Source organism: Epinephelus moara, chromosome 5 (genome assembly GCF_006386435.1).
Source record: "Epinephelus moara isolate mb chromosome 5, YSFRI_EMoa_1.0, whole genome shotgun sequence".
Lineage (NCBI taxonomy): Eukaryota > Metazoa > Chordata > Actinopteri > Perciformes > Serranidae > Epinephelus > Epinephelus moara.
Genome location: NC_065510.1, coordinates 11,538,242 through 11,550,329, shown reverse-complemented (window position 1 = coordinate 11,550,329; position 12,088 = coordinate 11,538,242). Strand labels below are relative to the sequence as shown.

The window sequence follows — 12,088 nt, the reverse complement described above, 5'->3', positions numbered from 1 at the left end:
TATAACATCTCAAGGGTTTCACCGATCACCACACAACTTTGTAGACATATGACCACACATAATCTGAGAGGACCCCTCCGTTATTGACCCCATCAAACAAAATGGGGGCGCTAGAGAGCTAATTTCTTATCTAGGCCTAACCGCCATATCGATTTTAACTTTCAATCAATTTAAACTTGGTAGATATGTAGAACAGGACGCCTCAAGGTGACTGGAGAAATTTAATTCTAATTGGCAACTGGGTGGCGCTATAACAACAGAAAAATGCTTAGAAATGGCTAAAATGCAACCTATCACTGTGGCTCCCCCTGTGGACCAATGTTGTTGTTTTTTTTCTAATTTTTGGTATGACTAAGTCATGGTATGGTATGCTGTACTCAATGGGTATGGACTAGTAATGTACATTTTAGATTTTTTTTTTTGGGAGGGCTTTTTGTCTTTATTGGACATAACAGTCTAAGTGTGAAAGGGGGAGAGAGAGAGAGAGAGAGAGAGAGAGAGAGAGAGAGAGGACGACATGCAGCAACGGACCGCATGCCAGAACCAAACCCATGGCCGCCGCAGCAAGGACACTGCCCTAATACACTGGACGCTCGTTCCTCCCACCAAGCCACCAGGTGCCCCGTATAGTGTATTCATTATGAGTATGCGTATCATCCAAGTAAAAAGCGCCAATGGTCATACTTGTGATAAAGTAAAATCCTCATTTGGGTAGTTGTGTTCGATCTCTTACTCCTGGGATCGGAAATGATTTGAAGCTCAATGCTAAAATTGTTCTATAAATACTTTTCTAATAAATAATAAATACAGCAACACTTTATACTTTGTTTTTATATTATAGTGTAGTACTGCTACTATTAATGTCCCTTTGCCCCATGTTATGTAGTATGCCAGTCATCTAAGATAATAACGGTATAGATAATAGTTAAGGTGGCAGTTTTCTAGTTCCGTTTTGTAGGCTACATGCTGTTGTTGTGAGCGCTTTGGTGTGGACTTGAAAAGTTAACCATCAGACTGTACTTAACTGCTGCCATCCTCTACAGTAAAGGGAGATAATGTTATACTTCTTTTCCCAGTTAATCATGCCTCCTCCAAGTGGACATATAGATATCCCTTATCAGCTGAAGTCAGCAATATATTTTGTGGGTCAGCCAGCCTCTCGCTGACTATGTGATCAGGTGGGGCGGGGTGTCATTTCAGCATGTAAATCATTAGATCATCTTTTGTTGATGACTGGAGTTGAAAACACAGCTGCACACAAATAATCCCTGCGAGTTTCATTCAGACATGGAATTATATTATGCTGTTTGCATGGAGCATAAGTAATCTTGTTACAATACAGGCTTAACACAGTGGTGTGAGCAAATGAACCACACAAGAGCATATTTAAGCAGCGTTCAGCAGGTTCATCATATGTTTAACGCCTTAGATGTGCATTAGCCTGGCCATCTGAAATAAACAGCTAAATATTTCTTCCTTCTCTTTGACACCCCGCCAGCTGGTAGCACCCGAGGCTCACTGTCTAGTCCATATGTCTAAAAATGGCCCTGTGTGACTATGACAGTGATGTTTCTGTGAACATGATCTGATCAGTTGGCACCTGTGTGTGAGTCACGTGTCAGGTCAGGTCCAGGACATGCTTGTAAGCCCTATTAAATAGGCTAACTAACAAACAGCAAACTCTTAGATACAGCTTTCCCCAGGGCATCTGGCATTATTGGAGCCTGCTGCTGGTCGCTGTTTCGAGAAAAAATATTCATAGATTGCAGAAGAGCGAGTGTAGTATTTCTAGTCCACGAGAGAGGAGAGGGTTCCCCATGACCCTGCTGCTACAAATCATAGACACCTCAGGCCCGTCTTGCTCAGATGCTCTGGGATGTTAGTCATATAGCAGGCATGTTGCCTGACACAGAGAGAGGGAGGGAGTGTGCCCCAGCACAGGGACATAATCACCTCCAAATCACCTCCTTACCTCTGGCTTCCAATTAAAATTATGCTAATGGTTTATGGTTTATTGCGGTAACACTGCACTGATGGTTATAAGCTGCCACATTTTGCACACTGCTGTTGAAGTGCCATGGTGAGGACTAAGCATTCCCTGTTTTGATATAATTCCCACCTATGTCTAACCAGATATCCCAGCAGAACACATCATGTGACTGCAACATCTATCGTTTACTCAGGCCATAAAAAAGAACTTACAGCACCTACATGAAAATACATCTGTGCCTCTATCCTAAACACACTATGGACCATTTTTGAGCAAAGAAAAGATTTTGAGCATAAAATAAATGCTCAGATAAATGTAAACACATGTTTGCTGTTGTCCACATTCAGCCCAGTCACCAGAAGGAAATGCTGGCATTATATGTTTCTGCAAACCACAGATACATTGTATGTTTCACATCATAGTAGTGTTTCCAAGGTGACATAGTGTATGAGCTGACATTGTCATTGTGAGGTTGAGGGGATGGTGGATGGTATGTCACCTAGGCGAACCACCTGCCAAGCTGCAGACCACTGTTTGAGACCAGTAAAAAACAAAAATAGTTGTGATTTAGTGAGTCATTGCTGCATTTTCCAGCAGACGTTTAGCCATCAAATGTGGGTATCTTGTAGTGACTCATTGCTGTTTTTCCACTGGTTTTTAGATATGTACAAGCAGTTGTTTTTAACAGAGACATAATTGCATTTTCTGCTGAAACTGTGCCCCCAAAACTTGGTATTTTAAGCCAAAACATGATGTTTTCCTAACCATAACCAAGTTGTTTTGTGCCTAAACCTAACAACAAGTCAACCACAATGTTGCACTGAAAAGTTTCAACATGTCCTCTACATAATATCATGCAAATGTAGCATATCTGTGGTTTGCAGAAATGTACAATGCCAACATTTTGCCTGGCAATTGGGTTTGAACAACTGTTCACATGAACTACCTCACTGTGAAATTAGCCCAGTCTTAACTTCTCCGAAATATTGACAAACATCAACGTGTGCGTATTCCCATTTTTTGTCTTTTGACCTTCCATTGATCACCTAAGCCTTTACCTAAATCTAATCCTGAATTTCCATCCAATTTACAAATCTGAAAATAGAATTTGTTTTCTTTAAACCGGACCCTAAGCCCATGTTACCCCTAAACTAATCCCTGGAAGATGTGAGGAGTGGCAAAAGACAAGGCCATAAAACTTGAACTGGCTCTCACTGCGATGAGGAATAAGAGCACTAACATGACCCGAGATGACTCCATGGCCTTGGCCCCTCAGAGATGTACGAGCAGTAAAATGGTCCATAAATCTTGAAGACACAATTAGACAACTTATGCCGGGTTGTCTTGCACAGTTTGACCCTCGGAGGTATTTTGATGGTCAGTGTTGTGACATCTGCTGCTCATGTGCTTCATACGTTTGTTCTAGTTGTGATAGACTCTTAAAATAGTTGTTCTAGGCCAACACAGCACACCACCTGTCCCTATAAAGTAAAACCTATGTAGCTGCTACCTAGTGAGTGACGTCATCAATTTATAAACAAAAAAACGTGTTTGTAAAGTACAGGGTTTGGTGGGTGCCTCAGCAGGAGGGTTTATTCAAATCGTTTGTCTGCCCACAAAATCAAGTTTGAACCAATGAGAACAAACACACAATTTGTTTAGTTTTGTGTTGTTCAATTCAAATGCAACACATAGCTTCATCCTAAACCACTAGAGAGTATTCAAGAATATTGAATCCAAAATGCTTTCGCACATTACTTCTTAAATGATACAGTATGCATACAGCATGGTTTGCTAGTTTCCTTTATTTTGCATTTCCAGAGAAAACAAATATATTGTCTCACTTATAGGGCAACAGGATCAGAGTGCATTTTAGAAACACCCTCCACTGGAGTACAAGGCATGGTCTGTTCTGCTCATGAACTTTAAATTTGAACAATCAAATACTTTCTTTGTCCCTTGTTCAAACAGTAGTTCAAACATTGAATACAAAGTGATGGCCTGAATATGGATGACTGAGCACTGAGCAAACCTATGCTGGGTTAGCAGACTCCTGACTCATGGCATTCATGGGACTGCAGTATGATTGTGGATCATGGCCTGCTACAACCCAATTACTGGGGAAAATGTTGGCATTGTACATTTCTGCAAACCACAGATACCTTACATTTGCATGTTACTATGTATGGCATACGTTGAAACTTTACATTTCAGCAACGCAAAGGGTTGAGGCACAAAAACGACTTGGTTATGGGGAAAAAATGTTTTGGCTTGAAACACCAGCTGTTCATGGCACCATCCCTGCTGGAAAAATGGCTAAAAACATTAGTTTTGGTCTTTGTTGGTCTTGAACAGTGGTCATCTTAGGAGGCATCTCATAGGTGTCACACCAGCCACCATGTTCTCCACCTCTGGATGCAACACATTCTCATCCCGGCTCGTCACATAACGCTGGTTTGTCAGTGACCTTTCACGTCTACGTATATTATGCACTAGGTATCCTCCTGCATTTGCTGTTGACTTTCTGGGACACTGGGATTTCAACAAAAGCACATGGTTAGGTTTAGAAAGAACATCATGATTTGGGTTCACATCCATACGGGAAGCAAACACCGGGCTCCCGGGTGAAAGTCCAGGTTTTGTTGGACCTGTCTATAACCCCTCCCTTCCACCTTATACTTTCCAGCTCCTCATATTACGCTCTTACTAGCAGCATTTCAATCTGACGCCATGGTGTATCATACTGCTGCCACAGGTGCCATCCAGCTGCGTTATGAACTGACACCACCTGTCCGTGTATCATACTGCCACAACAGGTGCTGTCTGGCTGTCATAACACCACAAAAGGTTACTTCTGGCCGCGTTACTGCGAAAGATCGCTTTTGGCTTTTGGTGTCAGATGTCTGATGCCAAAATCATTGACAAAGGGGCAGTATTTACCAACTTCGGGATGAGAACAGGCTGCTGGACGACAACATTAGCTCATATACAACATTGATTTAGAAACAGTGATACTATACGTATGAAACGTGCAACATATTGTGTAACGTGTGGAAGTGGAAGGTTTGCATTGTATGTTTCTGTAAACCTTTCACTTTCAACCATGGACTCTCCACTTTGCCACTCTTTCCATTTGTCTTCTAGGCCTTCCCCATAGTTAGGGTTGAGCCATTAGTTGCATGGAGCAGGTATCTGTGACAGATAATATACTTAGTATGAGTACGAGTATCATCCAGTGTTTCAACATCTGTACTTGTGATAAAGGAAAATCCTCATTTGGGTTGCTGTGTTCAGTCTCTTGTGATCAAAAGTGATCTGAAGTTCAATCCTGAGGCTGTTCTGTAAATAGTTGTTGTATAAATAATAAATATAGTAACTTCTGATTAACTCATAGTCATTTCTGGCTTAAAATAACAACTTCTGGTAAGGTCCTATCCATTTCCACTTTAAATTCACCCACTTCAGATTTAAACTCTGCCCATTCTGAGTACAGATACAGATGCAGATTATTTAGTTGGTTGAACAGACACAGATACTGATAATGATGAAATCACTCATCCCTACTCATAGTCCTCCAAATACATGTACATCCACATCCACCATTCCTTCCTACTTTTCTCCTGCTTTGCCCTCAGAGAGATACCTGACCGTGATTTTAGCAGGTCTTTCCTGGCAGTATGTTGATCACTATCCACTATCAGAGGCAACACTTGATCTACACGATCTAATTAAGTCATTCATATGACTCAATTCAGGAATGTTGTCTGGGTGTAGAAACAAGTATCAAGTGGGAACACAAGGGCTAAACCACAGCATGTGGTCCATCCTGAACAAGACTGTATATGTCCAAGATATGTCCACTGAAAACTGGACAGAATTGCTCCTAAATACTACTGAATGAAGTACTCTTTGGTGATTGAACTGGAGATAGTTCAAATACTCAGACGAGGAGTGACAACTTCTACTAGGTGTGATTCAGATAGAAATGAAACCAAACACATGTGCCAGCAGTCAGTATAGCTAAGATTACAGTACCACATTGCAGTGGTCAAGCTGGTGTGTGTGTGTGTGTGTGTGTGTGTGTGTGTGTGTGTGTGTGTGTGTGTGTGTGTGTGTGCGCGCGCGCAGTGGCTAGTTGCTAATAAAGTTCAACCCCTGACATTCAGGTTAAGAGGGTCCAGCACTGCAAACTCATTGCAGAAACAGATGACCACAGGAACAGCCATTTGATTACATTCTGTTCTTTCCATCTCCTCTTTCTTTCTTGTATAACATGCACATTACATAATTACACTTTGCAGAGTTATTTTGGTATATCTAGAGTCATTATCAACACAGTTTCTCATATGTTTTAAATGTCTTAGTACCTGGTCATGAAGAAAATGTAACGCCTGTACACGTACTCCATGCCACAGAAGTTGAGTAAAGACAACATTTTGATCCTATTTGGAGCCTTGTCAGGGCAAAATGTTTCAGAGGTGGAGAGCACACCTGCATTTATACATAATGCACAACGACAGGCTGACAAGTTCTATGATCGTGGAGTTGTCTTATCAAATGAAAATGTTAATTTATTGGATTCTTCTATGTCATTGCCTTTGTACAAAAAAAGACTTAGAAATGCTCTGCTGTCAAAATAAAATGAAAATAAAATAAAATAAAATGAAATGAAATGAAATGAAATGAAATGAAATATAAAATATAAAATATAAAATAAAATAAAATAAATGAAATAAAACAAATAAATAAAATAAAATATGATGGCAGGTGTGCTTAACCATCTAAATCGCCCAGGGTGATTAACAGTTGACAAAAAACAATTCCATAAAGTCCAAAGAAAAAAGTACACAGAGAAAAAACAGTATTACAAAAGCCATACTTTAAAATATCAAACATATATCTTAATGTATAAGACATTATATCAAATGTATCACTCCATATATCAGTCTATATCCTCCACGTTCAAAAATATGTTGTATTAAGTTAGAGGCAAAAAACAGAAGAAATCTTGAATACATGTACAGAAATTAGGTCTAAACACCGTCCTACAAAAGCTAGTTAGGTCAAATCCCAATAAGGGGGGTAAAAAACTCACTTGTAGTATTATAATTTTTCATTTTTACAAATATGCACATCAGTTAGATGTCTATGTGGTTAGCACAAGCCAACACAGCAGCAGCAGCTAACGTCCACCATCGAGCTGTTGGGCCCTGTCCAAATACCCGCACTTGCACCCTTGTGCCCCTTAATTGCGCGCTCCCGCTAAGGGGCGCAAGTGCGTAGGGTGTCCCAATTATCTTCTGTTGTTATCAAGGGGTGCAAACTTGCGCCCTTAATGCACCCATTCCGAAAGTGCGCATCAGACCTCACTTCGCTGAAGGATTTTACCCAGAATCCTCCGTAGTGCCGTGACGCCCTAACACTGCACAGCTGGCCGGTACAACTCACCATCTTCAAACGGTAACTGACGTGTCCGCGAGCCGTTAACTCCGACTGACAACAACCGTTAGAGGAACATAACGTCAAACAACACGCTGTGTGGACTTAATAATACATGACAGGGCGTTAATAATGAAATAATATACAGTTTACAGTTGACTGGAGGTTTGTATGACAGTCCACATCACTTTACAGTTTTGATTGTGTCTTTAATTATTATTATTTTTTTACCGTATGTCTTTATAGTTTATTTTATATCACAATTTACCACAATTTATCCAAGCAAAAAACGTTTTAATAGTAATAACGGTAATCTAGGCTACGTTAACGGTAGAGTAAAAAAAGACGTTACAGCTAATATACACATTATTAACAGGTAAATTCAAGAGTAAAATTTAATTTAATTTACCTGTTGGTTGGGCATCAGCATCAATACTTGGATCTGAGGGTTAGTGACGTGTACACAACTGTCCCAACTCTCCTTTTTAAACAGTGTCGGTCCCTTGCACACTTACGCCCCTAACTACACTTTCGGTAAGTGCACTTCAGGGAAGACCTCAGGGCCCAAGTGCGGGTATTTGGACAGGGCCTCGGTCCCAACAATCTCACACCAAATTGGCTCAACCCCGTTGTTAAATCCATTAATCACCGTTAGGTAATATTAGCTATGTGTTATGCCACAAATTGTCCTTGGCATGGAGCTCACACTCCTGCAGCAGTCTAATGTTAAACAGAGTGAGAGCAGGGCAAGGATAGGCTGAGCAAATCAATATGCTGCGCGTGGTTTTACAATGAAATAAGATTTTTCACACTTTTGAAAAAGTAAAAAATTAGAGATGTTATGTTCAGAAACACCTCCATGGCAGAAGTGTTAAACACTTGCTGTTGATTACTAACATTACTGAAGCTCCAAGGCCCAAAAAGGATGAAGGACAAGCAGGTTAATCCTGATTATGTTTATCAACCAGAGGCAGCTAAAGTTAAAATGATGGATAATATCAAAGTATGGAGGAATTTTTATAACCTTATCTGTCAAAATTATAAACAACAAGAAACACAACCTCTGGAATAATGTATTACTAAACCTTGAATGTTTTATATGTTCCAGCCTGGAAAAGTTATTTTTATATGCCTCACATCTTTCTAAGGGAAAGTCTGCACGCAGTGGGTTGCACAACGTGGAGGCAAACCAGGAAGCAGTAAAACTTTTTTTTGGCCATGCTGGATGAGCAATTTATATTTAAGTGAATCTTGGAGTCGGGTACCCAGTTCTTATAACGCATCCACGGTCAGCACAGTCCAAATGGTTTACTATTAATCAGTTCACCTAAGTTGAACTTCCCATAAACCTATCCACTTATTGAGCTGATTATATGAATTTATTTTGATTAAACATTTTGTCATAAACACTTATTGGAGTGCACCCTGAGACTTGAGTATTCAAATTGAATTCCTACTAATAAAAAAAATGTATGGTCCATTTCCAAGCTTGCCTTCCTCAAACCTTCTCTGCTCTTTCCATCTGTATGTCTCATCTGGCTCTAATATAAACAGACATAAGCAACATTTCCGCACCCCTCCACCTCATTTTGTCACCTTGTTTTCTCCTCAGTCTCACTGACAGTAAATCAGTCTCCCCTTGCTGGCTTATCATAGCAATGACAAGTTACTAGCATCCGCACAGGCTATTTGTGCGTGTGTGTGTGTGTGTGTGTGTGTGTGTGTACAAGTGCAGACCAAAGTGAAATGTTACGAGCGTTTTGCCAAGCATAGACAGTGTTGTGTAATCATCACTGGGATTTCCATTAAGCAGCTAATGATTACATTGGTCTGTACGGAGTGTTACTTATGCTAACATCTACCAACAAGTTCTTGGCGGCACATTCAGGTATGACTGTGCTTGATTAACACCTCAAAACCAGCCCCTGCCCAACACTTTGACTCCATTCATTCATACATACATTTTTGGCGTGGTGTGGTGAAGTTTGACAAGTACTGTATATTACAACAAGGAACAAATAAGTCACCTCCCCTTTAAAAAAATTACATATATATGGAAAAAGAATAACAATCTTTTTCTTAAAAACAAGTGTCCCTGTTAGAGGCGCAAAGTAATTTCTAAATCTGATGATAGACCAACTAGGACTCATTCCAAAGTCAGATGCCAATGAAAGAAAGCCATACTTTCACATTGGCATGGGAGGAAATGCAGACGGAAAACAATGTAAGTTAAGGGGCCAAAGTCCAAGTAGGGCAGGCAGCAGGGGTGTTGGTTAGGTCCAACAATCACTGACTTTCACTGAGGAGGCCACTGTTTGCTTCTCAAAGTAAAGCCAAACCCAGGCTACCTTGCACGTCATATGTCGACATGGAAAATCCACAACCAAGCAGCGATATGTGACGAGGTCAGAGTGAGAATGTGCTGTATAGACATCCATCTATCCATCCGTTTTTGTAACCACTTATCCTCTTGAGGGTCGCGGGGGGGCTGGAGCTTATCCCAGCTGACATTGGGTGAGAGGCAGGGTACACCCTGGACAGGTCGCCAGACTATCACAGGGCTGACACATAGAGACAGACAACCATTCACACTCACATTCACACCTACGGCCAATTTAGAGTCACCAATTAACCTGCATGTCTTTGGACTGTGGGAGGAAGCTGGAGTACCTGGAGAGAGCCCACGCTAACACGGGGAGAACATGCAAACTCCGCACAGAAGGGCTCCCCAGGAACCCTCTTGCTGTGACCACTACACCACCGTGCCGCCTGTAAAGACATGAAACCTCTAATTTTTGCTCTTTCTTTCAGTGAAATTATTGATTTAGGTATCACCTTGATGTGGGTGCTGCAGCCTGTTTGCAGCTGATATTAACATGCATCTTGGGCAGTGTTGGGGAGTAACTAGTTACATGTAACTAGTAATTAAACAACAAAATAAATGTAATTGTATTCAGTTGCAGTTACTGGGAAAAAATGTACAATTTAATGTAATCTGTAACCAATATATAATGCAATCTGTAATTATATTTCTAAAAATATGCGAAATAATTACAGTTACTAATATAGGGGATACATCCAAATATATTTTTCGGTCAAAAGTTTAAGAGTAGAATATAACATTCATTCTGTTGCTTTACATCTTTTTGCCATACAGGAATATCTTCTTTTGGCATTGCCTATTTACAGACATTTTTCAGCTTTATTGCCTGATTTAAAACATTTGTTGGAAAAGTAAGTAATCAAATGTAATAAGTTACATTACTTTGATGAGACAATTAAAATTACTTATCATCGCATTACTTACCACAATTTACATTTTAAAAGCAACCTACCCAACGCTGATCTTGGATAATCCAAACCCAAGTGTACAGCGCTAAATACATTAAACAGCCATTTAGATGCATTATGATCAAGTCACTCAAACCACTTGCTGAGGTGGTCTGCAACTCATTTGACCACATATCTTTTGAAATGCAAATGTGCCCTGATGCATTTCTGGCAAAGACATACAGTAACAGCAAAACACATCATCTGAATTTAATATTAAAGCCGAAATTTTGACAGGTTGCAAAAATGAACAAATCAACATGTTGTAAGGCTATAGGCCTGTATGCCCCACAATCAGATGGGCCCTTGCCCCCTTTATTTATAAATGTAATCAGGGAGTTGCACCAGGTATTGGCCTATGTCCCATTCTCTAGTGCCCAGTGTAAAGCTCTATGTAAAGTGGAGACCCATTCTTCCTTAAGCTCCTTGGACTCTTTCCTGGTTTTAGTTTGTGAACTGATTTTTGATATCCCTTCAACTGTAACTACTACTGTAAGATTTTGGTTTTGTATCTCAATCACTCGTGGTAAACTAAGTCTTAACCTACTTGCACATGTTATGACGAGTGGGACACAGTGTTGTGTTACCATCCATCATTTTGCCATATGGAAGGAGACATCTTGAATTCTAGTGACAGCAATACTTCCAGCTGTACTGAGAGAACTAACTAGCATGCTAGCTGGCAGCTGGCAAGAGTGTGGATGTAATAACTGCTTGTGGGGCCCTTTGACCTCCTAGCGTTAATAGGCAGCAACAAAATTTTTAAGGTGGCCTTTTGTATTTATAGCCCTGGGAATAAGCAATAACTTTCAAATCACCAAATAGTCATATCTGTCTTGAATTTAATTAAAGGAAGTTTCACCACATCACATCACCACATCTTCAGGAAAGTCAGGGTACCATGAAGTGAGAGCGATAAGTAAATTCAGCAGCCATCTGAGTAGCCATGACCCTGCAGTTTTACCACAAGTGACCCCACATGAATAAATCCAAAGCTTTAAACTCTGGATTCAGCATGACATGGTCACCCAGTCAGGTTCATGAACTCCACTGGCAACAGCCTAGCAGCTGTTTTCTCAATCTGATCCAACTGTGGACCACGCACACGATATCACTCACCATAGTGCATGTATCATCTTTGTCACATGCTCCGACTGTTGCTTGCTCATCACATGCTCTCTCATATTTTGCCTCCATTCTCCATTCCAGTCACTCAGCAAGTTTGCTCCGTCTACACCAGGCCAGCCCTGCCCAGAATAGTTGTTGGCCCACCATTTTTTTATTAACCTAAAAATGTGAATGATAATAACATAAATTCTGGGAGAGGCT

The 12,088-nt window shown here is 40.5% G+C and overlaps 1 protein-coding gene across 3 annotated transcripts in view; it reads right to left on the bottom strand.

The window, feature by feature from the left end:
* LOC126389747 (kelch-like protein 10) overlaps positions 1-12,088 on the bottom strand; it is a 37,055-nt gene that overhangs the window by 12,699 nt on the left and 12,268 nt on the right. The gene's annotated exons all lie outside the window — the stretch shown is intronic.